Below are 26,217 nucleotides of genomic sequence, written 5' to 3'. Positions count from 1 at the left end.
GGGACAATACAGGCTAGCATGAACCAAGATCATAAGTTAAGTGCACTTCTCTTGGTATTCTACTCATCAACTGACAAAATAGAATCCCTTTGATATTCACTCATACTTTATCAGATTACATATCACCGAATGCCAATTTGAAAGTAACATTATTCTCTTATTTACTGTTCTCCCCTACTTTTCAGCAGTGAGAATGAATAGGAAATCAATGCTATTAGAGGGAAGAATGACGAGCTCCTCTGTAGGAAGTTGTGTGCCTGGAGATTTAGCACTCTTGCAGACCAATCTCTTCCATGCCACTGAAAGCCTGACCTAGGAAGAAATAAGAAGAATGGCGAATTCAGCAAAATACATTGTGCTCATTATCTCATCTTTCTAAGGCATAGTTTATCTAATCAAGAATGGTTAATAATCAAGCAATAGTTTTGCAAAAGAACAAAACAAGCTTGTTGATCCAATTCTCGGATTGTTCTTTCTTCCTTCCCCTCCTGCCCTGATCACAGTTAGAGATTTGGGGAACCTCTAAAAGCAAAGTAGAAGATGGCAGCACATCCATTCATGATTGTTTCCATTGGATCACTCTTCATAGTTACAATCAATAACAATCCACATTTTCAAAATAGCTTATTGCTCTAAAACAAATCATGGTTTATTTACTGATTGTGTTCTGTAATTAAGTCAGAACCTAATAAGTTACAATGCTGCTTAGTTCGATGGCTTAAATATCCATCCTTTTTCTTTATTTCCTGCCATTATACTATCTTGAGTAGAATGAGGAGTGGGTGAAACTAATGAATCTTGCACCCAAACTTTGCATGAGAATTAAAATCATAAAAAAGGGCATACAGGTGGTCCTCGACTTACAACAGTTCGTTTAGTGACTGTTCAAAGTTACAACGGCATCGAAAAAAGTGACTTATGAGCATTTTTCACACTTAATGACTGCTGAAGCATCCCCATGGTCATGTGATCAAAATTCAGACACGGGGCAACTGACTCATATTTATGATGGTTGCCATGTCCTGGGGTCACATGAGCATGTTTAGCAATCTTCTTATAAGCAAAGTCAATAGGGAAACCAGATTCACTTTACAACTGCATTACTAACTTAACTGCAGTGATTCACCTAACAACTATAGCAAAAAAAAAAAGTTAACATGGGGCAAATTCACTTAACAAGTGTTTCACTTAGCAACATCAATGTTGGGCTCAATTATGGTCATAAGTTGAGGACTACATGTAGACATTTTGGGAACTTGAGCATTATTCTGATGTATGAAGTGTCACAGAGAGCTTGCACATGTATGGATCCACGTGTATGCACATGCATGTACTGTAAGCTCAGAGAAGACATGAATGCATACTTATTTTCTGTAACATGTCACACAAAAGACGAAGATGGGTCTGATGTAACCTAAAACACCTGGTGCAGAGCCCTTGCATGCAAATGCCAGCTATTTTGGCACCCACACATTTCCAAGGTATTTTCTGCTGTATTTGACTGTCCTAATCTTTCTCCTACACTTCTCTGTCTCCTGTCAGCTTAGATCTCCAATTGTTGGACTGTCTTAATACTTGCTCCCTGCTTTCTTGGTTTTTTATATTGAAAGTATTCCTAGCCTACTATCTTTCTGGTGAGCAGCTCACAAAAGAAGGATCATAAACACAAACAATCAATATGTAATTCAGCACTCAGCAAGCACAATAAACCAGAAATCCCTACAGCAAAGCCAGTCAGGAGGCTGAAAAGGGGGGGGGGGAAAGCCCCTAATTCAAGGATAATGCTAAAAAAAAAGTGAGCCTTGCCAATACGCCCCTTTCTGAATAGCACATCTTGACCAGCGGAAAAAATAAATACTATACAACAATGGTAGCTGATACTCCACAGAGCTGTATCATCAGCTACCTGATTTCTGTTTGTTGTAAACCCACTTGCGTCTGCCCTTGCATCTAGTTAGTCTCTAATGCTGTACCCCGGCTCTCATTCATGGGGTGGAGTGGGAGGGGGAAATTAGATGGCCATAGTAGTCAGGAAATAGCCATTTTAATTTTCTTGGCATATACGGGGTGAACCCAATGAATTAGTAAAGGGTCTGAAAAGATCAAGGGAAAAATAATTCCTACTTTTTAGAAATAATTCTGGTTGATTTGCATCCCTAGTTCTTTAAGAGCAGCAGCATAAGCAATAGGAGTCATATGGTGTAGCTGCTCTGGGTTTCTAATTTTGTATGTAGCTTATTAAAATAATGCCAGATTTTATGGCATTTTGCTTTTCCATGGAGAGTGACTAATCATCTTTCAAGATAGCCAGTCTAAATTATCTTGCCATGTTCTGAGAGATACAAAGCTGATTAGATGACCTTGAGCCAGTCACACTTTCTCAGGCTTAGTAAGGAGGCAATGGCAAATCACTTCAGAAACTTAGCGAAGAAAAGTTCAGGGACCAGTTCAAGCAGTCACTAGGAGTCAACAGTGACTTGGAAACATGTGCGCGCGCATACACACACACACACACACATCAAACAAAGAGATATATCTTCTCTTTGTTTGACTTGTTCCAACCCACATCTCCTGATAGGCCAGCAATTATGTTAAAAGGATAGTTGGTTTTAACATCTTTGTCCCTTTCTTCAGTGGAACACAAGATGGCAGCCTAGAGGCAAAGAAAACTATTTTTCTCCATTTGCTTGAATTTCTGTCTTTGAGAGTTTTTTTTTTTAAACGACAGTACGGAAAACTGGGCCATGTGGAATTGGCTGTAGGTAGAGGTACCAGATACACTTGCAGTCGTTCCAGAGACAAGCAGAAAAGATGTTGGGTGTCTTGTTTACTGCAGTACAATTGGCATGAGATAAAATCATCCTGTATTGTAGTTGAACTATCTGCTTCAATTCTGTTTCATTTCAGTTGCTAAAATCAAATGTCTGAGGTGCAGACCTAGACCTAAAAAAGACTCAAAGAATCTGGGAATATCTATATCGTCCCTAAATTATTTAGTCTTTAGTCAAACGATTTATATAGCTGCACATCTCATATCAGTGAGTCCAGGCAGTGGAGATGATTAAAATCAAGAAAATAGAATATAGCCCATACAATGATAACCACTGTGATGATGAGAATGATGTAATATGCAGACACCTAAAATCAGTCCTATATTAATCCATACAATAAACAACCCCTGGCCTAATTTATTACTTCTCCTTTCCCCCATATTCAGTAAAATAGTAGGACTCTGCAGTGCTTTGGATTTGAAGGCAAAGAAGTGCCTTAGAACACATGGGGACATGCTCAGAGCACTGACCTGCAATCCCTTCAGTCAAACCCATATTTCCTTCAGACTGTGTGAAGAACAGCTGTGCAATCCTAGGAAAAGACTCAGCTGCTGCCCAAAGGAATTATAGAACAGTCCAAAACTACCTTTCTATACTCCCATCCTCCATTCCCCATCCTACTTTTGAAGCCCAGGTGGGGCACAGCCTAATACCAAATGATTTCTTCTAGTGCTAATATTGTATCACCTTTTGCTTAACTTACGGATGCCATGATAGGGACAGAGATCTAAACCAAAGTTACCAGAAGAGAATATCTCTCTCATCCCATGTCCAGGGGTTGCCTACAGTGAAATAAATATAATTTAACATTTTGAAATTAATGCACGGTGCTTCAGATGGTAGAACTCTCAAACCAAGAGTACCTATTCTGAACTGGGTCTTTCTTGTATTTATTGGTTAGGTTTATATTTTTCCTTTCACTAAGGATTTCCAAACAGCAAAACTGTGAAGCAGGTGGGGCTGAGAATGACCGTTCCCAAGTTTGCCTGATGCTAACCCAATATCTTAAGTACTTAAACCTCATTGTTTATTTTTTATTTTTTTAGAGCTGTATCGACGTGCAATTTATAAAAGTCTAAACATACAGAATAAATAATAAATCGAGAAAAAGGAAAAATGCCAGCTAAAAGTTATTGAAGCGCACAAAAGTAGATTACCTATTGCAGTGATGGCGAACCTTTTAGAGATCGAGTGCTCAAAAACTGCTTTGCCCCTGCCCTGCCTCTCCTGCCCACAGGGCCACCCACTGCCTCCACGGCCTGCCACAGCAGATCGCCCACTAGCATCATGGCGGACATGCCCTCTGTCCGCACCCCGCAGCATCATCTGCACACGATGGGGCGTGAGGGCGGAGTCTTGTCCCCGCTGCCCGGTTGCCATGTCCTTGGCTGTGCTGCTTTGCGCAGGCTGTGCCTGGGGCAATTCTCCGGGGGGGCTGCTGGAGAGGAAGGGGCAATATGGGGTGGCAGGGCTGGGGCAACGGCGTGCGTGCCCACAGAGAGGGCTCCGAGTGCCGCCTCTGGCACGCATGCCATAGGTTTGCCACCACTGACCTATCGGGTCTTACATGCAAGTTCTGCAAAAGCTTCTCTCCTTCTATTCTTTGTTTAGGTTCTGAGCAGGTGAAAGCTACCTAGAAAGAACAACAAACACAAGAAATTGTCCTGGCTAGTGTATGATGGTAAAGTTTACATAGAAATGGGCTCCCCCTGATTCTAACATGCTGTAATTGGCAAGGAAAGCCTAAGCAGCAAATCCCTCTCCTGCCTTTTCACACAGGCAGCCTATTTGTTGCTAATGAACCATGATCCTCCAAGCAATTGCTGTGTGGAGCACATTAATTATGGAGTCAAAACAATCAGTCCCCACTGCCACAAGCTTTCCTGCCTGTCTATATGCTAGAAAGCATATAGTGGAGGGCCAGTTCTGAAGTCCAGCTTGGACGAAGGTATATATACGATCTGCATTGTCTGAGAGCTCTCTAAAACTCTTTTGTCTATGCCTATAAAACAAGGGACAACCTTGAATTTGCAAATAAGCCCATTTGATTGGTTTTCTGTTTATTTATTTTTCATTTCACAAAACAAGTGACTCTTGGCAGTGTACAACAAAGTTATAATAGCAACAAATAACAATTATTATTCAGTTCAGTTTTTTGATGGGCAGACATCTGTTTTACATTCCGCATAATGCCCATATCAGTGTCACTCAGATAACTGCCTGCCCTGGATAGGACGTATGGGGCTTCTTCCCATACAATCATGCCATTGTCTACACCATTGTCTACATATTGTATAGAAAAAAAAGGGGGGGATAAGTTTCCTGTTGATTGGTGGCTGCTAGCAACAGCAACAGGGAGGAGCACACCATTATTGGGTGAAGATCAGATGCTGCAGCCAATCAGTAATAATGTGGAGGTTTCACTTAAGACTGGCACTGGGATATGTGGAGGGATTCTAATTCTGTATCTGGGTTTTCTCTTTTGAGAAAGCAGCAATAAAAAAAACCTATAAATTCATGAACTTTGTGTCTTCCATACCCATTTCTCGATATCACAACATAACTCATTGTGCTTTATGTATTGTCTTTTCACTGTGTTTTGTCCCATGAGGTGAAATATTTCTGTTCTAGCTGCATTAAACAAGAAATACACCTGTCTCTTTTATGTAATCTCTACTTTCCCTAGAGAAGTGTAGATAGCGGTGTATATGCCTGACTCTGCAGAAGTGAAATGCGCTTACAAAATGCGCTTACAATATAAGGCAAGCAAATCTTTTTTTCACAATTCATTCTACCTTATTCCAGCTTAAATAGATGTCATAATCTTATAATTTGTAATTAAGTCAGGAAATCATTTTTATGAATAATAGAGTTATTTTCATATTACCCAGCTGATCAGGCTTGTTATATATCATATGAATAATACCTGATTCATATTACACAATATATCTAGACTTACTGAAGATGATCAAGTATTCCCCAATGCCGACTCAGCTCATGATTTTTTTCACTCTTTCCGAGCTATCTCACAGACATCAAGAAGAAATTGAATCTAGTGGGAATACTACTTCAACCTTGTTATAGTGTAATTTCCCCTTTCCTAAACTTACTCTTATAGAATGGCAGGAAGACTGAAATTGGCAGAGGACATCCTTATCTTCCCAGCTTCTGGACAGCAAAAGGTAGCTCTGAGAACCTTAAGGACTGAGGTATTGCAATGGAGCACAGAAGCTTCAATAGCATCTTCACAAAGGGAAATGCTTGGGTAATGTCTAATTGAACCATTGTGCACTGGTTTAAATTTTAATAAGCTTTATCCTTGGTTCATAGGAGCTAGAAGTTAGAGGACTTGGCATTTTTATTAAGTAGAAGCATCTACCCAAGTCCTGCCCCTCTTTGATATGCTTCTATAATCCATATGACCAAATGTTCACATTGGGCCATACACATTTCTCCCTTGCATGATAAATCATGTTTTTGTTTGAATTGATTAAATGTGGGAATCTTGTGCACCATAAGCTATCAACCGCTTGAGGAGAGGTAGTAAAATCAGGACCAGTGGGAGTAATCTTCTCCTCCATTAATACAATCAACTTGTAAGATTGATTGATTGATTGAATTATTCATTCATTCAATTTACATAGCCAATGTGAATGATTCTAGGTGGCCAGCAAGGATAACAACTGAAACAAAAATTCAATATAAACCACAACCAGAAATAGTAAATAATCCTAAATATACATGAACAATATTTAAGAATATTTTTAAGAATATTTCAATTTTAGTTCAACAGCTAGAAACAGAGCAGATTGGCCAATGGGGCTTACTTAACTGCTCATCCCTATTTGTTTGCTTGGTCAGAAATGTGTATTTTTCCTAGTTACCATTCATTAGATTGTTAAATAACAATAATATCTTTGCTAGAAGTTGGTTCCCTACGCTGCTTTGGGTCTCAGCAACAAAGGATACAAGGATAAAACCGGATACTAATATATCAATTTTTCTTCATAGGATCTTTGATCCAATAATTATCTGTTTCAAAACAAACAAACAAACACAAAGACAAAACCCAGGGCACCCTTTGTGAAAGCAGCTCTGAAGATCTAACCATACACAAACACGTCTGGGCCAAAGTGATGATAGCCAGTTTTTTGTCCTCGTCCTTTTCTTTGATCCTTTTTTTTGGGTGTGTGAATGGATGGATGGGTTCCAAACTGGTTTAGAAACTTTGGTGTGCAATTTTGTTGAGACTGGATTTGAAATCCCCTTAGTTGCATGTTCATTTCATGCGCTTTTCCTACACTTCATATCAGCATGTATCCTCTTATGGCAAATTAGCTACTGAAGAATAATATTTGAGATGTCTCTCAGTCTATTTCGCATCTGCTGTGCGTTGAAAAAAGGTGAAAATTAGTCAGCTTTTTTTTTTTTACAGTAGATTCCAGTCTTTCTTCCCTTTTCTGATTCTAAATGTACTGAATAGAAGATTCACCCAGCTAATATAGCGAGGATTTTGGGAGTTAATCTTCTAAGATATCAATGCAGTTTTGCTAAAATAATCTGCATGCCAAGAGTATGTGGTGGGTGAGAAAGTACCAAAGTCAATTAATAATCAGAACACAACTGGATATTATTGTTTGTATTTATATATCATAGTTAACTTGTTTTTTGAACAAGATGATTTAGCAGGTCAGGCTATTAGGCTAATTCAGAAGCCAATTAAACAACTTGAAAGCAATGGTTGTGCAAAACTCTGAGCTGAAAAAACAAAGGAACCTCCCCCCCCAAATCCTGAGATGACGAGTAACCAAGTTTAGGATATTAAGCTATATATTTGTTTTGTCTTTCCCTTGAACACATTTGACTTGCTTAACTATGTTGTGGGAAGACAGTCTTTCAGTAGGCACAGCACTTAAAATGATCATGAAATAATTTTCTGACTTTTGAAAACAAAAATTGGTCTTGCACATGTTGCTGAAAAAGGATAGGCAAATCAAAGAGATGTTGGTCTGAAGTGTGCAATTCCTGCCCCTCAATACAGTAAGGATGCATTGAAGCACCACTCAGACCTATCTGACTTTACCAGGTCTTGCTGTGTTGGTTCTGCTTTTCCTCAGGGTTGTAGATAATGGAGGATGACATACGGCAAGGTTAATATTGTTGTAGACTGTGATAACACCACATTGCCAGTAATTTGATTTGTCTCCACAACAGATTTTAGAAATATATTTCAAGTCATTTCTGCTTCTAGGGCTAACTTCTAAAAACGTTTAGGAATGTAGATCTAGTATAAGGCTGCTGGCTGCTGCAGAGGGTTGCTGGATTGGGAAGGCAGATGCCACATTATGCTAGTTTTCTCATCTATCTTTGGTTTTTATGCATAGTCTCCAGATGACTCTAACATTTTTCATGTGTATGGTTGTTTTGCATTCCACAGTGAAAGCTACCACCCACTCCCAAAGCAAGGCTCTTCCTTTCAGAGCTCTGCATTCTGATCTGATTCCAGACAGCATGATTTGCAAGGAGACCATTTGCAGCCCTGAGAAATGCTTTAATTCAGCATCCGATGCCCTGTGGGATGGGCTACTGCAGAGACTGTTCTCCAGAAAGAAGAAGGGAATTGCTCTGCATCACTCCACCTCAGAAAGCCAGGTTTGGTAACTATCTTGTTATCCGTTAATTGGTAAAAGGAAAGAGGTCTGATCATGCAAATTGTTTCTCAGTAATTTGGAATTTTCATGGGGCGATTATTATGGCTATAAAGAAAAGCATCTGGCAAATGCAGTTAAAAGTGTTAAATTGGAAAATTCCAGCGAAGAAATGGTGAACTGAAAGCAACTGCAGTGGAATGAAGACCTGGCGAGTAGACTGGCTCATTGTGATTCCTCTCTGCACAAGAAAAAAACTAGTTGGAATTAAGAAGGCATTCAAAGTGGGCTGGATTTAGATCTCTTATGGGTGTGCAGGGACTCATGATTGATGATGCGTTTGACCCCTCCCTCGGGCTCAGCCTGGTCATCTCCTACATCCTCCAGACAATTGATGTTCACAATGAGACCTCATGACATTGGGTTCTGAGATATGAGGGAATAGCCATTTTTGCTCACATTGCAGATGGCCCCTTTGGAAGGACACTTAACTTTGAATATTTCCTTTTCTAATTACTTTTGAAAATTGCTTAATAGCTTTACAGCTATTAGGAAGCTTTGAATTGACAGGTTTGGTGGCACTGGGTGCGTTTTCTTCAATTTTTAGAAGATTTCAATTTTTAAAAAATTGCTGAAGGGTAATTAGAATGTTGATTTTGGAAAATTATAAACAGACTAATGGTCCAGATGGATTTGATACAAGATTTTTAACAATTATAAGATTTCTTCTCATGGGATAATGCTTTTTGAATTTTTTAAAAAAATATAGGATGGAACCATAAGAAACTAAAGACTCCAATATAGGACAAAATACTTAAATTTAGCTTACTAATACTGAATGGAGAAAATACTTTAACATTGGACATACTGAAGGATATTGTGAACAATGGACCCAGAAGATAATTTTAAGAGTGTCTGTTATTGCAGATGCACTGTGTTCAAAAGATATTATGAAAGAAGAAACAAGTGTTACCAAACAAGATTGAGACTAATCTGAAAGTGGATTTAAAAATGAGAGACTACAAGAATGATATGAAAAAAGATGCTACATTGGATACACAAATGAAAATGGCTAATGTCTTAATAATTAAAAGGGATATACAAATAACAAACCAAAAGAGTAACCTGGATTATTTTCCAATATTGGATTTGTAAAAGAGAACTATTAAAATTTTGAAGAATTTGTGAGAAAGAACAAAGAAATAAATGAAAAGAAATAAAGTCCTAGGACATTTTTTGAGCAGATTAAGCATTAAGATTGTTAGAAGTAAAGGAAGAAATATAAAGTTGGTTTATTTGTTTAAATTTAAAATAGATAGGTTGTTATCTCTGGTAATCCTAAATGGACGTTTGCTGATTAGAACTGAATGATGAGGCTTTAAGATTTTGTTTCTTAAAATTTCTTTTCTAAAAAGAAAAGAGATGAGATATGGGTAAAGAGATAATTTGTTATGTTTTAAGAGAAGGTGATAAATTATTAAAATTGTTTATACTTGTGATGATGGGGAAGTAATTTATAAGGTTTTTTTCTTTTTTATTATTATATTTTTTCTTTTTCTTTTTTCTGTTTTTTTTTCTTTCTGTACTTTTAATTTGCTTTAGTTTGCATTCATTTTTATCTTTTTAATTATAATATTTAATAAAATTACTATTAAAAGCCTAAATTGAAGACTAATAAAAATCTAAGCTGTGAAAAGAAAGAGAAGAAAGGAATCATTTTCAGGTGACTTTTTTTTTCAAACCAGCACAATTTACTAAGATCAATACTTATAGCTTACTTATCAAAAGAAAAAAAAGATACAAGTGGTGGGGGAGGTACATTTCTTGCCCCTTGTCACTGAAGACAAGCCATTGGGATTGGGAAAGCTATGCCTTTAATCTGGTTAAAGAAGATTGAGAAGATGTCAAGGAAGCACTTCTAGAATGTTGCTGATTTCTACTTCTGGATCAATTTATATTCAGGGACAACATTCTGACTATTTGTTGGGGAGCCTTTGGGCTGGCCATAGCAGCTATTGCTCTTAAGCTCCTAGTCCTGTTTGTAACTCTCTCAGTCCTTCTTCTCCTTCCCCTTCTTCTCCTCCTTTTCTTTCTCCTTCTCCTTCTCCTTGCAGAAGAAAACAAGAATATGGATAATACAAGATTAACACATCAAGAAAGTAAGGAGTTCCCTTAACAATGGTCAGTTGAACAAGCCATAATAATCTGGTAAACATTAAACTCTGTCATAAACCATGCCCAGATTCAGATATTGCAATAAGCTCAAACAAAATCAACTCTGCTATGACTAAACACAGTGCATAACTCAGTGGTTCTCAACCTTTCTAATGCCGTGACCCCATAATACAGTTCCCCATGTTGTGGTGACCCCCAACCACTTATACATCACCGGGTGCCAGGGGCGTGGCCAAAGAAAAGGGGGAAAAATGGCGGACAGCCTTGTTTGGCGACCCCCGTGAAATGGTCGTTCGACCCCAAATGGGGTCCCGACCCACAGGTTGAGAACCACTGACATAACTGAAAGCCTGCCTATGACTGTTATATATATTAAACTGTTGGAAATGCTGGGGTACTATCTGTTTTTTCTCCATAATTCAAACATGTAGCTTCGTAGGGGGAATGAAATGATGCCAGGGTAGTTCAGCATTCTGCTACTAGCAGAAAGTCCTCCGGTTGCTTCCGCAGAATCTATAAGATAGGATTGACCTAGCTAAATAGCTGCTGATGGGATTAAATTTTTCTTGGGCTGTGGCATTTGTTACTGTACTTGCTATGGACCGTTAGTCACACTTTCTCCTAGATATATTGTTTTTTTTGCTTAAAATCTTTTTTTTCCTGAGGGAGAAATAGGAAGGTTATTAAATCATGCCAACTTTTATTTGATATCTAAAGTGGCCTAGGACCATTTCACCATATCTTCTGCCATCACTGCCTCATAGTTAGCAAGACTCTCACTTCTGCTTTGTCTAGCCCCTGCATATGTATAGTAATGGAGGCAGCCAATCCACATCACAGCTACTTAAATCCTAAAGTCTTCTGGAACTTAGCCAAAACTAGATGCTACCTGAACCAAATTGTCTTGTACTAGACAGCTTGGGATATTCCATTATCACAACCTGCTCAAAGGCATCAACAGCTGTCTTCACCAGCCAACTAACAAACTCTTATCTGCCTTATCATTCATTACATTTCTTGCAATCTGCCCATCACTTCCCCAGCTCATTTCTTCCTGGAACCAGCCTCCACTTTTTTTTAAAAAATAAGATCTTTGTCTGCATCTGTACCTATTCCATTTCTTTTAAGCCGTGCTTGCTAAAAAGCAATAAACTGATTTTTTTGGACTGTAAGAAGCCATTGGAATTATACAAGTTAGTGATATCTGAATAGTGAGATTCCAGTTTGCAGAATTATATTCTCATTTGGAAATGAGGGAACTATTATCTGAATGGGCATTTCTATGTAACCATTCTGATGCCACAATGACGAAATGTGTATTTGATGTCATAGTACAAGATACCACTCTCTTTTACATTAGCAGTGCAACATCCCAAATAAATATTTAAGAGGGCAACAACATGCATTTCATTACTTGTCCTCTCCCCTTTTCTCCCTTCCCCAAGATGGTCTTCATAACAGGAATGGAAATAAAATGTAATTTTTCACTACCTATCTGAGAATGTAAAGTATTTCCATTTGGAGGAAATCTTTCAGTGATACTAGCTTTGGACAAGGGATCTCCTTGCTCTCTTCTCCTCACCCCCCCCCCCATGTATGCCCTTAGGATTGCTCAAGCAGAGGGGGGAAAATATCAAATTTCCATTGTTCTTTTGTAGTGGAGAATTTGACAATTGCTTTAAAGGTATGTTAAATGTAAAAACTCATTTAGCATAATATTTTTTCCTTTTGCTCTGAGATTCCAACTACATATGGCAATGGAGTATCTTTTTGGAGAGAGCCCACGTTTCCTTCAAGGATCTCCAAACTGAAAAAATGAAAACAAACAAACAAACAAAAAAAACCAAAAACACCTCATGCTGGTTGGTTAGTTGGCTGCATAAACGAATGCCACTGATTTTTTTGCCATCTCCTCCATTGGACAACTGGTTTCTCCAATCACATCTCTTCCTGATCTGACCTCACTTCCTGTTTCAGAAATCATCCTGGAGAGACAGATGACAGCAAAAACTTGCCAAGTCTTTAGGTCTCAACACCACCTTCTCAGGATTGTCTAATTTTGTATTATTTTTTATTCTGCCTTTGTTAACTTCTTTCTTGCATTAATCCTCGCAAGCCTCTGGCTTAAATATAGCACTATAATTAAGGGTCTGATTTTAGTTTATTTCTGAAACACTCACTATATGTCAAATTGTCATGTCTTTTACCTTATTTTTAACAGAAGGAAATGTAGGATAGCAAGGAGAAAAAATAGCAGTGCCAAAAATAACAATACTCCAAGTTCCCATTTAATATAGGTAAGTTGCTTCATCTACGGTATGCTAAGGCTATTTATGCATAAATCACTTAGTTCAGCCTGGATCCAACACTGATAGTACATAATTGTTCTTTAAAAGTTTCATGAAGGAATCACACACTGAAATTAAAGCAGGCTTCTGTTGTTTAACTTTGCATTTCTATCATGGACAGAGTAAGAAACAGGCAATGGGAAAGATGCCTCTTTTCTTTGCAGAATGAATATTTTATAGATAACATTAATATTCTAATTTAGAAACTCCAGTGTCTGTAGAATTTTTCAGTGAAAATATAGCCTGATTGGTACGGCTGGCCCCAGAATAAATAGTACCTTAGCTGATGGCACCTTTAGTGATGTTACTTTTCCCTAATCTTCTCTTTCTCGATTGAGAGTGCTGTATTAAACATCATCTCTTAGAGCCACCCGCCAGCATAACCAAAGGTTGATCCATATACCGGAAGAAAGAGAATGACTGACTTGGTTGCTTACCTGGTTTTGTGGAAGCACGTTTCAGTTGCTAAAGATAATCCTAGGTTTAGAGTTACTGCACCCTCCCAGATGTGGGCTGCCAAAAATGCAGTCTATCACTGTATGTCTGTGGAGATCCTCAGTCATCCAGGTCACGGTTGTCCCAAAGGTGCTTTTTCAAAAGGCAACTAGACTTTGTTTTTTCTTTGAAGATGTTTTGTTTCTCATTTGAAGAGAACCAAAGAAGCTTCTTGGATGAGAAGTGAAAGGTCTTCAAGAAAAAAACAAAGTCCAGTTGCCTTTTGAAAAAGCATCTTTGGGACTATAGTTAGATGGTAGCAAATACTGTTTTGGTCAGGTTTTTTTTTTTTTTTTGTGGCTCCAGATTTGGTGACATCACCAGTGCCAGCAGCCCATGACTGATAGTTGTTACTGATGCCAAGAATAACCAGATCTTCTAGCTTTTCCCCTTTAAATAAGATACCAATATGATTCTTTTTCTTCTCTTTCTTTCTGAATAAATTCCTCCCAAAGACGTGGTTTTTTTAAACAAAACTAATGAGAAAAGTGACTTGGCTGTGAATGGCAGAGCTGAGCACTTCTCACAGCTAGGCTTTCTCAAAAGAGATTATCATGGATACAGGAGTTTCAATCACTGCCGGGGAGAGGCCCCAGTAATGGCTTTTCAGCAGCAACATTCTCCAAATATAATCACATGCCAACTTCATTAGTTTCAAGTGGATCCTTCAGCACGAAGGACACTGAATTTTAGCTTGCAAATTCTCCTTTGCAGGCACAGATAGAACCTGTTGTTTCTCTTGCTGGTGCTATACCTGAAATGTGACTTTAATTAAATGCAGCCTTGAAGTTACTCAATTGCTCTTGGTTTTTCCTCATCCTTTGCAATTCCCATGCTGTGTCTTCCTGCTGTATTCCAATGTGTTATAAAAAAAATGAAGGGTTCTTAGAGATGGGAAGTAATGAGAAGGCACAAATGGCAAAGACAGGACATTGATATTGTTTGTAGGGTTGACAAGATCTGAGCATCTGTAAAACAGAAGCTCATTTCTTTCCTTCATTGGTTAGAGCAGATTTGGACTGCAAAAAATGAGGACAAGCAGTAGAAGGTTTTCTACAAAGAGGGGAGTTTTCTGTTTGCTTTTATCTAACAACTGTTTGGACCGTTGCAGCTCAGATAGGGCATTGTTTTGGTGCCAGTAACTGATACAAATCAGTTGAAACAAACAGAAGGTAAGGAAGCAGATGCTTCACTAGCACCACAGCCAGGTGAGACAGAGCAATGCTCTTGCTTGCACCTTCCATGGGCCTAATAAGTAATTTCTACTTTCATTCAGAGAGGAGATAAATGGGAAGATGGCAATTGCCAGTTCCATAATAAACATTTTGATTGTGCCTACATAATTAATTTTGGGATATTAGCCCTCACCTAATAAAGGCCATAAAAGCATAAGCTGGAAGGTAGTTCTGTGTTCATTTTCCCTCAATATTCACTTTCCCATGACATATGGAAAGTCATGTCAACAAGCATGCTACTTTATTTGTGAGAGTCCTGAAACTTTGGGACTTCTGATGTTGAACTTAACTGGAATTAATGAATGAATTGTAATTGGCTGTCTGGTCCTCGGGCAACCACATGGTCTGCCCAGGCCTTCTGCAGCCTCCTGAGCCTGCTGAGTCATTCAGCAGGCCCAGGACATAACAAATATTGTCTTTTGTGAAGCTGGTCAAAAGTATATTTGTAGCATTAATTGTTTGCAGTCTTTTAAAATTGCCCTCCATACAACTAAGAAGAAAACTCCACCCAGATCATTTAAATTGCAGGCAAAAGATATTTGTTCTCTCACTGTGGAAGGTATAATTCTCTAAGTTACATATAATCTGTTTAATTTTTTTTAACAATTTAATCAACTGTTTAAATCAGTGGTTCTCAACCTGTGGTTCGGGACCCCATTTGGGGTCAAACGACCATTTCACGGGGGTCGCTAAACAACGCAGTCCACCATTTTCCCCCCCCCTTTTCCTTAGCTGTGTTACTCCCTTTTATTCTATTGGCTTTTGAAAGCCAATAGAATAGACTCTCTTGAATAGAGAATAGACTCTCTTGCCAGCTACGCCTCGGCCGGCGCAGGGGGTGGCATCACGCATGCACGGCACTCCTGGGCAGGGAAAGTCCTCGACTTACGACTGGTTGGGTAGTCCTCGACTTACGACCGGTTGGGGGTCGCGGCATTAAAAAGGTTGAGAACCACTGGTTTAAATAAATCTTTTTCTGTCTTCTGTCAAAATTTGGTTGCCTTCCAAATTCTGAGTTCCATTGAGTTTTGTCTGTGTTGAGGTGGTTGAAATTTTTCTGAAGTAGTTGTGGTGGTCCAGTATTTTAATATTATGCTATGTCAGTAGGTTACGCTATTTCACTGCTCCTGGTTTCACCATTGTGCTATTTTAGCCTTGGCTTGCATTAAATGGGTAAGAAACATAGAGTAAAAGCAATTATATCACTTCCAGCTGAGAAATCTGGCACTATTGTGCAGTTCTGTTAGATTACTGGCACGGAGTTGCTGTGTCCAGCTCTTTGGGGAGACCTGAGCAGATGGTGGCAGATAACGCTCAACAAAGACTAAAGGGAAGTTATTGTGTTTGCATCAGCCTGAAGTGGTGGTCATCTGCTGGTTATCTGATTTGGCCTCTGACTATAACAGACAGCAAAGCATAACAGACTTCCCACCCTTTGCTCTGTCAGTAGATGCTGTTGGTTTAAGAGGAAAAAACAGAAACATGAGTACACTTAGGACATGTAAGTCCATCTCACTCATAAGGTGGCAGTGAAGTGAAGGTAATATCTATAAGGTATTGTCAAGACAATTTTCTATCACATTTAAGCCAATGGGGGGGGGGGAAGTCATGAAACAGGCTGTACTTTTTCTCCATGGAGAAGATAGCAGGAAGTTTGATGTCCATCTATGCAGAGCAGTGGATATTTTTCCCACGCAAAACAAATTAACACTGATTACTCGTCTCTCTGGTGTTAGAGGGGAACAGTGGCCTAGTGGTAAAGACTTCTGCTCCAACTCGGAAGGTTGAGAGTTCAATCCTAGATAGCGGCAGATATTTCTCTCATAGTGTGCAAAGAAAAATGATTTGCTGCGAACTCCACGTGGTGTCAGGAAAGGAATCCAGCCATTAAATGCTCAGCTGCATCCAGTTGCCCCGACTCTAGGAAGTATGGAATTACAGGGTTGTAAAAATGGAGACTTCTCTCTCTCTGGTGTATTCTGCATGGAGAAAGCAAAGATTTTTCACAATTGTGATTGAACCCTGGTTTTTTGTTTTTTTTTTGGCATCAGCAAAGGAAAAGCCCTGCTTACTAACATCTTCTGACTGATCTAGATTTTCTATCTGTTTAATGTCTTGTTGGAGCTGAAAGGATCTCAGGGATCAATTTCTATTGGTCATGTCTTAAGAGGCACTGTCACAGGGCATCCAAATGAAACTCTTCTTACAGAAATCCTCAAAAGTGAGAGAGCTGAAAGAATAATCCATACATTATAAGGGCTGTTTCTCTTTTTCTTTTAGCTATGTGATCTACAATGTAATTCACCAAGCCTATGCGTTAATATATCAGAAGGCCCCAAAATTTGCACTGCTGGAAAAAAGTGAAGGTGCTCTCAACACTTCCAACTTCAAGAGAATGTATGCATACAGTTTTCTAGGCAATGGTTTAGAAGTGACATAGCATTGTTTTCTTCTAAGATTTTATGTTTAAAAAATATCTCCAATTGCCAACTGCCATGCAATTCCCAGGGGGGCTTTCTCATCTAAGTATTAACAAGAACCAACTTTGCTTAGCTTCTGAGGTCAACCAAGATCAGCTAGGTGCTTCTACCTAATAAAACTTTGCTATGAACTATTCTTAATATTTTTCTTCCAGAAGAAGTTAGTTACCTTATTCTCATGGATCAGCATGGATCCTTGTTAGAAGATGCTCAGATCTGTATGAAAGATTACAGTTATTGGAAGACAAATCCAAATCCAAATCCCAAATTTCAGGACAAAAATGTCTACTTTCTTAATAGAATCAATACTTTTAGTGGTGCTTATAACTACAATCAATCCACTAGTATAGACCCAACTGTTTTCAGTTCTGTGCATGTACTGTAAATGCTGTATATGCTCATAGGAAAAGAAAATCTGTGGTTGCAAATATATTTTATCAAATTAATGTAGCCCTCGCCATTTCATGGAGCATATTGCATTATTTGCTACACTTCACTTCCTGGCATTCTTTCCTTGTAAGAAAAAGCAAAACAGAATATTGCATCAGTTAAAATATGTTGTATGCTTCCTGGGATTTGTTTATCTTTGTATGTTTTTGGATACTTAACCTTATGGCTCTGGAATCATTATGTGCTCAATTAACTCTAGCTTATGTGCTATCTGCTTTTTAAGACCATATTGCTCTTTTCCTAGGCAAAAAGAATTACACAAAATTCTGATTGTTTGGGGCACAACAGACCAAGTACAAGTCTGGTGGTACATTTTTTTATCACGGGTCAAAAAAGAACAGATGTAGCTACAGAACATAGGGTCAAAAGGGGACAGTTAACTGAACAGAACTGTATTATACCCACTCTCAGTGTTGAATCATCTGCTGGAATGCTGCAATGGGACTCTTAAAATAATGAAATAATCTGTATTATTTTGGCCTAATCACCTGCTTTAATTGTAGCTTTATGTTAAATGCTCTCAGGAAAATCATAATTTTAAACATCACTAATTTCTTTTGGCCAAGGATTGCTCTTCCAAATTCAGACTTATGCATACTATAAAAAAAATATACCAGAAAACTTTATCTTTCCCCTCTCCTTCTCTCTCTCCCCTCCTCCCTCCCTCCCATCTATCCACCCATTTTTAATTATCCATCCATCCATCCATCCATCCATCCATCCATCCATCCATCCATCCATCTATTTTTATTAGCAGGATGTAAAGATATAAATGAGTGCAAAATAAATTAATGAATTGACTGAACGCAGTAGTTATTTCATGTTTTCATGCAATATATTTCTGAGTTGGAGCACCTTACGGAATATCCTACTGGGACAGGAAATAAGACTATAGATTTCACTTGATAAATAATAAATATCAAGAGTAGGGGTGTGAAACCGCCAGCCCGCCGGCTGGTTGCATCATACAAAGACCACCCCAGCTCCAGCAATGCAAAAAAAGTCACGATAGCTTGCGACACGTCACATGACTGGGCGAGTTTGACACCCGTGATCTAGAGGATGGATAAATCCATCCATTCACAACAGACAGCTTAATTAGATACGGTTTTTTTTCACCATAGGATCTGTAATATAGATGCAACTCTAGCTGGCCCATAGGCTGCTCAGATAAAGTAGAATTTTAACAGCAATACCTATTATTAGCTTTAGTGGTTATTTTAATCAGCCTTCTCCAACTAGATGCTCCCTGGATCTGAAAGAACTGCAAACTTCTCAAATGTTGAGCAAGCATTCTGACAGTTGCAGGCCCAGCATTTCTGATGAGTGTCAGGATAGGAAAAGCTAATTCTTTCCCTTGAAGTTTAAACCACTTTCCCCAACAGCAGGCAGGAAATCTGTTCTGTCTCACCTGTGGTGGCATATTCATTGGGACCTCTGCTTAGTCCAAAGAATAGCAGCTGCTGTGATATGATGAGGGACTGGATTGCATCTGTTGCACAGGGCCTGATTTATTATGGGGCAGTGCCCCAGACCATAGCTATCTTTAGAATTGAGAGAGCAATCAAATGAATGCAGAAAAACAGCATCTTCATGATAATAATGACCCTTGTAGTTTTTACCTCCATCCAGAAAAAGATGAAATATAATTCTAAAAATAAAAGTTAGCATAGGATTTTGATTTCTGTCTTCTCTGGATGAATTTCTAAGTATAATCAACTGAACTATCAGTAAATAGTACCTGTATGTATCTATTTTCCTAGGAAAATTATCTTGATGGTCTTGATCTTAAAACTACATATCCATATCACCTCAAATAAATGACAAGGATTGGTTCTTGTAGCTAACCCTCCAACACTTCTCAAATATTTGTCTTTAGATCTCTTTTTCTAGAAATAACCAGCCAGCATCTTTTTTTCCAGTTACATCCCTGCAGTGAAAACACTTCACATAGGACAGTCTGGCATGGAAAAAAGTGTGATTATAGGTCAATAGGATACAAACTAAATATATTTAAAGGCCATTTCGATTGGTTAAATTTTATTTTGAAGCACTTAGAGATACAATTTAATCACACTTGTTCTAAAAGAACCTGCATCAACTCACAACAGGACCAGTGTGAAGAGAGGCTATTATATGTGGGCCCTCTGAGTTATTTTTATTTGTGTGAGACCAAACAAACAGACAAAGAATTAAAAATATACAAATGAATGCATGCTTCAGAAGGCTAGATGGGTTTCCCCCCCCCAAAGTCAACTACTGCGAAGTTTTCTCAAACAATTTTCTAGCCTATATTTTACTTTGATGCCATAAGGATAGGGTTATTTTAAGACTGTGAGATGTCAGGACAGAATTTTAATTTGAACAACTTTCCTCTTACTTTCTTTCCCAAGGACATATTTAGATATAAAACAAGCCTGGTTTTTGAAGAACAGATTCATTGCAGTTGTTAAAAGTCGGAGAGAAATGCACCTTTATGATGGATCCAGAAAAAGTAGTCACTTATAGGGTCATAAGCAAGGGTCAGTGGTGGGGGAGAGCAGAACGCTGATCATTTATCATTGGTAGTCAGTTGCTTACAGTAGTAATTCCCAAACAATATCTCTTTATATAGGAATTATTGGTCTTCTTCTCAGGGATTGTCTTAATGGGCCATGCCCATATAAAGTGTAAACACAGTGTGCATCCTAGAACAGTGATGGTGAAAGTTTTAGAGACTGAATGTCCAAACTGCAACCCAAAATCCATTTATTTATCGTTGGGTGCCAGGTGGGCGTAGCCCACTAGGTGGGCATGGCTGTGGTGGTCATGGCAGACTGGGTGGGTGTGGTCAAGGTGGGCATGGTCATCTTGATGTTGCTTGTGGGGAGGGATGCCTGTGGGGGCTGGGCAGGGTTGGGGGAGATCCGGGGGGTCTCTGGCAGATGGGGCAGTGGGCAGGATACTCGTCCTGCGGGGTGAGGAAAGGCGAAGCAGGGCGGGGGTGCCATTGTCGCAGGGCAAGGTGAGGTAGGGGCTGGGTGGCTGCTGCCTGACATCATCGGCCCCCGCAAACAGAGGCCAGCGAACGCATGGGGGCCGACAGTGTCCGTCAGCAGCCACAGCCTGCCAGCCCCTCGACTGGTGCACTCTGGGGCTCTGCAGCCCACCGCCAGCAGTTCAGAGGAGCCACTCAGCTGGACGGATAGCCGACAGCTGAGGAGGCAATGCAGTGGGTCATGCCCAGGAAAAGGAGAGCTTGCGAGGCCAGGAGGGATGGGACGGAGGGGAGGGAAACCAGCCATGCTGGGATGCATCCGGCCACGTGGGACCTTGGTGAGTTAGCGGGCGCCTGGTTGAAGGATGGTTGCCATCTCCAGGGCATGGCGCATGTGCCCACAGAGAGGGCTCTGAGTGCCGCCTCTGGCATGCGTGCCATAGGTTCGCCACCACTGTCTTAGAACATAGTGAATTAACGCTGGAAAAAGTACAAAAAGAGTAATAAACCAATTAGGGGACAGATTAGATTCTCTGTGAGGAACAGTTAGAAGTATCTGGGACTTTCAAACTTTGAAAAAGTGAAGGAGAGGGGGGAAACAAAGGTGTACAATGTCATGCATGCTGTTAGAAAGTTGAGAGATGGAGAGATGGAGAGATTTATTACTGACTTTATCCAATAAAAGTAAAATGTGGAGTCTGCTGCTACCAAACTTAGTGAAGGCCATCCACATAGATAGTTTTCAAAGAGAAGTGAACAGTTTCATAGAAGATCAGGGTGTTAATAATTACATAGGATTATATTCTTTTGGGAGATACAGTTTCTTTTGTTTTTTTAGTAATCCCTATTTTTTTCTCTTTTTCAGGGAATGACTTAGCTGTGTGGACCTACGTACAATGATTAAACTCTGCCTCATATTTTTTTTGAGAACGAGACTCTACAATGGTGATGAAGAAAACTAACAATGGTAAAGAAGCAACTTATCTGTGCCTGAATTGAAGCAGTTGTTTTGGAATCAAAGACATAGTTCAATATGTCTTTCTCACTAATGATATCACAAGTGGAGAGAAACCTGCAGCCGTGTTTCAAAGTTTATGTGGTTCCCAGTTCTTGTTAAGAAACTGATTTAACTGGGTTGCAGAGGTGATCTTATTGTTAACCTCCAAGTCAAACATAGTACCTATGTTCTGGAAAACCATACTCCCCAAAATCAGATTGACCTCCCATAAAGCACTGAAAGCCTGGATACACTGTAGGACCTGGGGTTCAAGAGGTTGGGTGTCCCATTGAGTGGTTTCTGTTTATTCTCCTAAGGTTCATCCTCGATGACCTTGTTGTTTTTAATTTCACTACTTTTTTTTTTGTTTGAATATGTTGTTAGCTGCCCTGAGTCTTATTTGCAAATTGGGCAGCTGTATAATTGATGACATCAATGATTAAATAAATTCCCTGCAGTACGTTTCAAATTCTGTAGCGGGTGGATAAAAGAAGGCAAGGAGAAATCTATCTCTGAATATATAGCTGATCTCAGGAAGCTGATGGAATATTGTGCTTTTTGGAAAAGTATTAGAAAAGAGGCTGACTGAAAGATTTATTTCAGAAAAAAGAAAAACAACAGATTTTCGTTTTGTTTTGCTGCTGTTGGGGAGCGTTAACCTTCCTTATTTTTCAGCCCTGTTGCTACAGTCATGCGTGAAAACAGGACTTTTAGCAAGAAGCTGAAGAACAGGCACTTTGGCTAAGCAATTTGGTCAGGCCCAAATGAGATGGAGAAGGCCACTGGCTTACTATTACCAGGAAGAGAAGGGAGAAAATCATATGAGAAGCTTCACTCTATATAATGGGAGACATGAGGAGGAGCAGGAGGAAGAGGCCTTTCAAGTGATAATCTAGTTTAACAACTAACTTGTAGATGTGGATATAGATATAGACATTTCTGTTAGAATCACACACTCACACAAAATCTTAGAGTGGCTTGTTCTGCGTTGGTATGTTATCCCAGGATATCCCGAGTTGACAAGGAGTATATATCTGTATTATGTTTCTAGTCTAGAAAATGTTCTTTTAAGTCTCAAATAGTGGAGGAAAAAGTCTTGTCATTTGATGTCTCTGGTGAAAGAAGTAACTCATGAAATGCTTTTTTGAAAAATCCTTTTGGTATTTTTTGCTGCCATCATTTAACATGGCTCCCCTGCTACCTCCGTTACAATAGTGTATGAGAATATTTATCATCATTATAAAGCAATCCACCAGCCAAGACAAAGCATGAGGAAGTCCCTGTTATATTCAACTGAACTCTTGATAACAACATAGACATATCCATGTAATTTTCCTAGCAACAAGAAACTAGAAAGGTTCTAGATTTGGATGACTTTGTTATAAAGAAATACAATAATTATTAATCATACAACCTACCACACAATACTTCCACAGGAGTTAGTACATTGAAAAAAATGAAATCCTATATTTATGTTCAGAAGCCAGAGCAATTTCTTATATCCTTTGAGACAAAACTGAAATGCGACTGGACAGATTGGTCAAGGAAGATAATCGTCTTGATGTAATCATCTAAACTGTGTCAGGCAAGTTATATTGTACCTTTGATAAAACAAGATGGAACCATTCACGGCTACATTACACAGGAATTGCATCAGTTGGTGGTATGTTTCCAAAATCCCATTTTTGGCCTATACACATGTCCATATTACCTAGATGATCTTACAAGAAGCAGGCTTTTTTTGGGGGGTGCTGGCCCTGCCACTTATGGAGTTCAGAAAGTGATAAAGATCAAAATACCAGAATATAACATTTGAAAAGAATTTTAAGAAACAGATTGTGTCAAATGTATTAGATTGCTCTAAAGAGTTTCTTAAGCATCTAGAACCCTACACAGAAAACCTTGTGAAGAACAGCCAAGAATAGTGGTGAGGTTTGTTGTGACTATAACCATCAATCAAAGAGATTCAAGTCATTTTTTTAAACATCTAAGACAGTGTTTCAAGGACTGTGAGATGGAGAGCTGTGATTGAAGCAAGTGCTTTTTCAAAAAAAAAAATTTGAAGTACAGTATATATGATAGTAATTTAACAAAAATGGAATTCATCCAGTGACCAATAAAGTAATTGAGTGTCCGCACCACACCAGAGAACGCATCAGAATGTCAGGCCTACTTGAGGACATTGATATTGAATTGGTATAATTGGTTCCTATCTAAGTTGTCAGTCTTCTTCTTAGAATCATTACACTAATACTAAGAAAAGATAATTACTGTATGTTGGAAAGTAAGGCAAGAAAAAGTATTTAAAGTGATTGCAATCTATGAGTCTGGGTTCATCTCAACCTAAGAAGAAATTAATCTTGTCCTACGGATGATGCTTCTGCCTATGGAGTAGGAACTATGTTGTTTTATAAAATGAGCCCAGAGAAAGTTCTATTAGCTATGCCTCATGGACACTGAATAAAACAGAATGAGGTTATTTTCAACTCAAAAAAGTGGAGACTAATGATCACATTTCATTTAATATTTACAGCAGTGTCCTTCTATTATCACAACTGATTATCAACACTTGTTGAGACTATTTAAGGAATATAAATCTATCCCTCTGAAATATTACTGGGCTTTAGCAATATAGATAGTTCTTGTCTTGTGACCAATCCCTTAATGACTGTCTGAAGTTACATTGGACTTCAAAAAAGTTACTTATGACCCATCCTTTAAATTATGATTGTTGCATCCCGTGATCACATTTTGGGCATTTGACAATTCGCTCACATTTATGACTAGTTACAGCATCCATGTGATTGCATTTTGCAACACTTTTTGCCGTTTTCTGGCAAAAATGCTTATTGAATAAGCTGGATTTGGACTTACAAATTTGGACTTGCAATTTGTTTAACAGCCGAGTGATTTGCTTAATGACCATTGTATAAACAGTCATAAAATCAAGTACAGTTGGATGGTGACCTGGTTTATGATCACACCAACTTATAACCAATTGAGAACTACCTGTAACAATTTATGTTCACATAATCTGCTGTAAGGCAAGTCATCAGCATGGCAATGTGGACATACTAAGATTACGGCTTTCAGATTTGGCTCTAGGGAAATGCATTTTGAGGGAGTGACACCTTACTGGAATGTTTGGGAAAAGCTCAGTGAGTGTTTCTCAAATAATAAATTTTTTACCTTTAAATAGTAAATAATTGTGCTTAAAAATTCTTTCTTTTACTCCAAACATATAATATTAAGTAAGGAGAGCTTTTTATACATTTCAGGGAGATAATAATAATAATAATAATAATAATAATAATAATAATAATAATAATAATAATAATAATAATAATAATTGGAAGGGATCTTGCAGATCATCTACTCCAACCTCCTGCTTAGGCAAGAAATCTTATACTATTTCAGACAAATGGCTGTCCAGTCTCTTCTTAAAAACTTCCAGTGTTGGAGCATTCACAACTTCTGGAGGAAGGTTGTTTGGCTGATTAATTGTTCTGTCAGGAAATTTCTCCTTAGTTCGAGGTTGCTTCTCTCTTTGAATAATTTCTATCCATTGCTTCTTGTCCTGCCTTCAGGTGCTTTGGAAAATAGCTTGACTCCCTCTTCTTTGTGGCAGCCCCTGAGATATCATGTCAACCCTCATCCTTCTCTTCATTAAACTAGACATACCCAATTCCAGCAACCATTCCTTATATGTTTTAGCCTTCAGTTCTCTAATCATTTTTGTTGCTCTTCTCTGTACTCTTTCTAGAGTCTCAACATCTTTTTTACATCATGGTGACCAAAACTGGATGCAGTATTCCAAGGATGGCCTTACCAAGCCATTTTAAAGTGGTATTAATACTTCACGTGATCTTGATTCTATCCCTCTATTAATGCAGCCTAGAACTGTGTTGGCTTTTTTGGCAGCTACAGGACACTGCTGGCACATATTTAAGTGATTGTCCTCTCACAGTTACTACTATTGAGCAAGGTACCACCTATACTATACCTATGCATTTGTTTTTTCTCGCCTAAATATAGAACCATTGAATTTCATTTTGTTTGATTGGGCCCAATGTTCAAGTCTGTCAAGATTCTTCTGTATCTTAAGCCTATCTTCTGGAGTGTTGGCTATTCCTGCCAGCTTGGTATCATCTGCAAATTTGATGAGTTCCCCATCTATCCCCTCATCCAAATCGTTGATGAAGAGCACAAGGCCCAGAACAGAGCCCTGTGGCACTCCACTACACACTTCCCTTCATGTAGGTGCAGTTCCATTGAGGACCACATGCTGAGTCCGGCCACTCAGACAGCTACAAATCCATCTGGTGGTGATGCTGCCTAACCCACATTTTTCTATCTTATCAAGTAGTAGGTTGTGGTCTACTTTATCAAATGCCTTACTGAAATCCAAGTAAATTATATCCACAGCATTCTTCTGGTCCACTAATTTTGTCACCTGGTCAAGAATTCAATAAGATTTGTCTGGCATGATCTGTTTTTGACAAACCCATATTTGCTTTTGGTAATGAGTTTGTTTGCCTCTAGGTGTTCACTGATTCATTGCTTGATTATGTTTTCCAGGAT

The 26,217-nt window shown here is 38.8% G+C and overlaps 1 long non-coding RNA gene across 1 annotated transcript in view; it reads left to right on the top strand.

The window, feature by feature from the left end:
• The window catches only part of LOC120297546, a 37,686-nt gene extending 14,129 nt beyond the window's left edge, over nt 1-23,557 (top strand). Inside the window, exons 3-6 of the long non-coding RNA XR_005553834.1 lie at nt 5,950-6,013; nt 8,269-8,483; nt 12,876-12,951; nt 21,505-23,557. This is a non-coding gene — a long non-coding RNA (uncharacterized LOC120297546). The remainder of the gene's footprint in view (nt 1-5,949; nt 6,014-8,268; nt 8,484-12,875; nt 12,952-21,504) is intronic.
• Nucleotides 23,558-26,217: the final 2,660 nt, after the last annotated feature.

The sequence above is a fragment of the Crotalus tigris genome, unplaced genomic scaffold (genome assembly GCF_016545835.1).
Source record: "Crotalus tigris isolate CLP2741 ecotype Arizona unplaced genomic scaffold, ASM1654583v1 scf7180000023635.1308423, whole genome shotgun sequence".
Lineage (NCBI taxonomy): Eukaryota > Metazoa > Chordata > Lepidosauria > Squamata > Viperidae > Crotalus > Crotalus tigris.
Note: the sequence above shows the minus strand (reverse complement) of the source record. Positions and strands in the feature narration are given on the sequence as shown.